This window comes from Zonotrichia leucophrys, chromosome 5 (genome assembly GCF_028769735.1).
Source record: "Zonotrichia leucophrys gambelii isolate GWCS_2022_RI chromosome 5, RI_Zleu_2.0, whole genome shotgun sequence".
Lineage (NCBI taxonomy): Eukaryota > Metazoa > Chordata > Aves > Passeriformes > Passerellidae > Zonotrichia > Zonotrichia leucophrys.
Window position 1 is genome coordinate 53,657,301 of NC_088175.1, and position 6,000 is coordinate 53,663,300.

A 6,000-nucleotide genomic window follows, 5' to 3' on the forward strand; every position below is an offset into this window, starting at 1 on the left:
TACAGGTGTGGTCACTGCTGCACAAAGGAACAAGTCCCCCAAAGTCATGATGTGACAACAAAAAAACCAACACAGACACCGGACAAGTGAGAGGGAGTTGGTACATGCAAAATGTATCGAGTAGCAATGAGTAAAATAAAGGCCAGGGATAGTTGGAGGCATAAAAAAATCCCCAAACCAAAACCCACCCGTCCTCCCCAAAAATCCTCAACCTGTTGGTTTTATTTCTGGGTCAGGAATGGGTGTTTGAAAGGGCGCAGTAAACTCTGGAAATGGCATTGGTTAAAGGAAGTGAGGAAACTGTCCTAAAAGTTTTCAACTTTTAGTTGAAAAGTTTTCAACTGCCCTAAAAGTTTTCAACTTTTTGAGGATTTTCTTCAAGGCTGTAAGTGAAATAAGCCAGATACTGACAATGGAAGGGTTTTGGTGATTAAATGAGGGGAAAATTCATCTTCAGGTGGTTGTGCATGGGTGGCTGATGCTCTGCATGTCTGCTGTTGAGGATTCTGGGGGTTTTGATGGGTAGGGGATAGGTGTTCACCTACTCCCCAGAATTTTCCATTTTGCTTGTTTTTATTTGAGGATGAGACCTGTCATTAATAGTGGTTGGTAATTATTTCTTTAGCCTGGCTTCTTTGCATCAGAAATGACAACCCTCCTCCAGCCCTAGGCAAAACGTGAGGGCACTGCTGATTGCTCCTGTGGAGCTCAGAGCGGGCCAAAAAGATCCTCTCAGGCTTCCAGCAGGAGGACTTTTGGCATGGATTAAAGCTGATTTGAGTTATTCTGGACAGCCCTAGTAATAGAGCTCCTGTACCAGTACTGTTGATAAAGTATTGGTGACTGCAGGGGCTGTGGAGGTTATTCAAGATCAATAAATTCACTTAAAAAGGGGTGAAAATCCCACTGCACTACTCATGCAGCCTTGAGCAGGCTTCAGCAGTACCCTAAGGGATTGCTGTGTACTCTGGAGTAAATTCCATTTTTCAATCCTTCCCTTGAATAAACCCAAATGATTTTCTAGAAGCAGAACTTGTGTGCACTTTTAAGTGCAGTGCTCTGAGCTGTGAGCCAATGCTGATGTGAATGTTTTGGAACTTGTCAGATCTACAGGTGCTGGCTGTCACCAGAGTGACAGTCAGTGCCCTGAAAAGTGGTGGGGACAGAAAAGAAGTGGCAGGAGTCACTCAGTATTTTATTTTACAGCACAGTGTTAAGGGTTAGAGTTCTAAGTCAGAGTTTATGCATGTTGTGTTACATGCAATGTGCCTAAATAATTAAAATTCCTGTACCAGCGCAATCCCAATAATTAAAATTCCAGTACCAGTGCAATCCCAGTACAGGTGGCCTATTTTGTAAATGGAACACAGGTATTTGAAATAAACACAGATCAGAGCAGATGTCTGATAACAAGATTCTCTCTGGGCATCCTGTTCCAGTGCTCAGTCACCTGCACAGTAAAGAAGTTTTTCCTCATGTTCAGGGGCAGAATCACCTCCCTGACGTGCTGGCAATGTTTGGGGGTGGAGGGAAAGAAAATGCCCACAGGATGCCATTGGCTTTCTTGGCTTGCAGGACACACTACAGGCTCAGGGACAGAGATTTTTGTCCACCAAGGCCCTTTTGTGCACTCCAGAGCTGCTTTCCAGCAGGTTGGCCCCCAGCCTGCTGCAGGACCTTTTGGCCTTTGATGAATTTCAGACAGTTCCTTTCTGCCCATCAAGACTGCCATGCTGTGAGAGGTGAGAAAATTCTGCTTTTAGCAAAGATCCCTGTGCCTTATTTATAGTGTCACACAGAGCTCACACACCTGCCTTCCACCTTTGGCCTTGAAAATTTGGTACCAAAACTGGAAACAACCCTGGGCTCTGCGTGTAGACAGACAAAAATCATGCAAAGAGCAGAGTTTTGAGATAAAAGTTGTCTGTGTGTGTTTTTTGGGTGCAGTTGCAGTTGCTCTGCATATAGACAGACATAAATGATGCAAAGAGCAGAGTTTTGAGATAAAAGTTGCCTGTGTGTGTTTTTTGGGTGCAGTTGCAGTTGCTCTGCATGTAGACTGACATAAATGATGCAGACATAAATGATGCAAAGAGCAGAGTTTTGAGACAGAAGTTTCCTGTGTGTGTTTTGGGTGCATTTTCCAATGCTGGGGCCATCACAGCTACACAGCTGAGATCCGGCAGAGGGAGGCAGACACTCACTTGTGGATGTGCCACCGTTTGTCACATTTGGCACCTCCATCTCTGTGTGTTTAGCATTCTGATAGCTGAAGTGCTTATGAGAGTGTTTGCTCTGGAGAAGCAAATCTTTTTGCTTATCTAGCCAGCAAAGTCTGCAGTGACAGCATTCCCTCCACTACTCTGAATATACAAACATAAAGCTCTTTGAGAGGCTCTGTTGAGATCAGGGAATTGAAATTATGAAGCCTGAGGGCAGCTGAAATATTCTCATATTATTGGCAGTAGTAGTTAGACTGCAGTGTTAATGACAATAACCACTGATACTCAGAAATATTGAGAGAGTTGTGTGTGTGAATTCTTTTCAATTCAACCTGTTTTCACACAGGTTGCTCCAAATATCTGTAAAAGCCACTAAAGCCACAGGTCTTCCCCTTTTACAGCGAATTTTCATGTCAGATAAAAAACCCCAGATTTTCATCACTGATGTATCATGAAAGGTCATACAAAAAGCTGGATTTAACATCTAATGTGTTGTTTGAAATGTATACTAATAAATCACCCTTTGAGAATTGTGTTGGTGTTCAAGCATGAATATTCTGCCATTTCTTCTTTTAGTTTAGTTTTTTTTTTTTAGCTGAGTTGTCTTTTTTCCTGCCTTTTATAGTCGATTTCACTGTATTGGAGTTCCCTGTTGGTCAAATTTCCATATTTCATACCAACTTCCCACTTTCAGCTCCCAAATTTAGATTTAGACATGTGACCTCCACCACAGTGCATAACAGAAAACAGAATCATTTTATTAATAATTAATTATCAATTTTTCATCACAAACAGAAATTTCATTTGCTGTTAACAACATGTAATTGTTTGTTTTTTCCCCAATCTCCTCCTGGTTTCAGTTTATGACCTGCAGGATTTCTCAGTGGAGTTGGTTCCAGAAGGATGCCACACCCCACTTAAAATTAACAGAGAGCAACTAATTAACAATTATACAATTTGATAGAAGTGCTAATTAAAAAGTTGTTTTAAGACGTGAATTTTCAATGGAAATACAGAATTAACCTGCAGGCTCTGAAAATTTCTCTTGAAATTTTATGTGTTGATGCCTTTTATCTTCAGCATGAATAGGTGTAGGCTGATGGGAAAAAATGAGATTATTTTGATAGAGCAGAGTAATGTCTGCATATTAATTGAGCAGGTAAATGCTTTGATTAGCTGTGTTTGCATCTGAGTTAATGATGGGTGCTTTTTCTTGAAACATGAATCTTTGTCAAACCCTGATGGTTCTTTCCAAATTTATCTCTGGAATGACCTCGCTTCTGAAATGTAATTTTTCATAGTCTGTGTCTTTTCGGGAGAAAACATCGTTTTAGCTGTGTACTGGGCAATTTAAAGGGAATAATGAGATCTCCTGTGAAATGGGGAAGCTGAGTTCCACTGAGCTTTAGACTGGGTTCAGTGCTACTGCAATGAGTCATCACAGCAGGTGAGGTTGCTCAAAAAAGCCACAGTTCACCACATAAAAAATTAAAAAGATCCCAATCCATGCCAGCTTTGAAATAATAGAAGTCATGAATGGTCCTGGAGGCAGACTCACATCTTGCCCCTGGCTGCTATTATGCCACACTCCCAACACCTTCGGAAATTCCCATTGCAGAATGATTTAATCCTGGCTCAATAAGCACTGCCAGCCTTGGCAATAAAAGAGTTTACTCAGCAGTGTTCAGATGGGTTGCTTATTTTGCTTTTTCCTGTTTTGAATTGAGAGGCGTTGGGAGACACTCCACATGTCAGCCAAATATTTCTCTTTGTGTGTTGGGAATTGACAGTGTCACAGATTTGGGCATTTTTAGATGGTGGTGTGACCTACAGGTCTCAGCATTTATTTGGGAGGCTTGATGCATCTAAAATTCATATGGATTTCACTGTGAATATACACATGCTCATAACTTAACTCAAACAGGCATTACCAAAAGAGCCTTTTTGTGGTCTGTAATATATGTTTTTTAATAGTTTACACTGTAATTAGAGACTAAGCCTTGTGCTAAAAGCTTGCCACATCTTTAAGGGTCAGCAATATTTTTTCAGAGCTGTGTGAGTGTCATTGGCACGTAGGAAAGTTTTCCCCCGCTTTGCAGTAGTTTGTGTGAAAGAAACAGGATTGGAATTAGATTAGATTTATCCTCAGCATTAGAAGTGCTGCAGTTTGGAGATGGAGATGGCCTCTAATTACAGGATCAGAGGAATGTGAGAGGTCTCTGATTCACTCTCCAGCCTGTCCTACCAAGGAATGTGAAATCCTCCCAGCAAGGGCAATCTTTTCTACTTACATTAACCAGGAATGGTGGAAACTGCCCCGTGCCAAAGGTGAGAGCACAGTGATTGCAGCTCAAACTGCATCATGATGGTGCAAGGGGTTTCATTAGGAGTAATTTTCATTACACAGCATGGCTGATTGAGAGCAGAAATGGGGAAATCCAGTATTTCAGAGCAGAAATGGAGAAATCCAATATTTCAGAGCAATATGCCTTGGCTCACTCTTACTGGTGCCATGCACTGATGAAGAGGAATCATGAGAAAAGCAGCATTTTCTGTGAAGCTTGTTAAGGCTGCTTTATTAAAGGGTCCAAACAAGATGTGTGGTTCATAAACAGGAATAGCAACTGGTGTCTGTTGACTTTTCTTCTGTTATTAGCTTAACTTTGCTTAAAATATATTTTCCCCGAAGCATTAGTATTTTTACTGTTTAGGCAAGTGTGTTACTGTAAATTTTCTGCTGCCTCTTGTAAAATTGTTTTCCTGTCCCTGCAATTGACTCATTTGGACAACAATTCAATGGCCCGATCCAATTTTCAATTAATCCTGGGCCACCTCTGCTATTTTCTTACTTTCAGGAGTAAATTATAGCAAAAACGTGAACAGGTCATCTCATTTAGGCACATTTGGAGGCAGGGGGAGGGAAAATACAGTGAGTATTGCCACACACTCCCAAAAATATTGAAGGAGGCAATTGTGAAAATGACCTAGAGGGAGAAATAAGAGCAGGGAGGACACTTTAAGGCAACTGCACGCTGAGAAGGGTTTCTCCTTTATAGATCACGTGAATGAAAATTGGCTGAAAATAATCTTTGTCCCAGTTTTGGGGGAGTAGCTCCAGCACTGGAGGCTGGCTGGAATCTCATCCCCCTGGAGCTGTGCCAGTGCCATTGGTGTTAGTTAAGGGATCATCAAAGCTGGATCCTTCACAATTAATTGCTGTGTACTAGTTGGTTAATGGGTGGCATCCTCTAATTCACTTGGTGAAAATCACAGGACTCATATTTATCAAACACCTTGCACTCAGAGCACATATTCTTTGCAACAATGAGGGAAGAGAGTCTGATTTCCAAGCCTGTAAGCAGAGATTTTTTTGAGTGTGGAATCCCAGATATGCAGATATCCCAGATAATCTAGCTTGGAACTAGATTTGTGATCCTTTTAGTAAACAGCTGCATCCATCCCACTGACCACATCTGTGGGGTAAAGCAGCAAACCCCTCCAACAAAACCAGAGGAAAAGCATCAAAATGCAGCAGGAGGCACCTGGGAGAGGGTGGCATCATGTGGCTTCAGCAGACTGGGTGTTTCCAATTAGCCCTGAATGGTTAATTGTCATGGCTGGGTGTGTGTGTGCACGCAGATAAATGTGGGGTGCTGTGGTGGTGGTGGTTTTTTTGTTGTTGTTATTGCCAGCAGATGTCTCTCCTGGTCATTGTACTGAAGTGAAATCTGATTTATTGCTTGTAGGCAGCAGGGAAATTCCTGATTCCAGCCCTCCC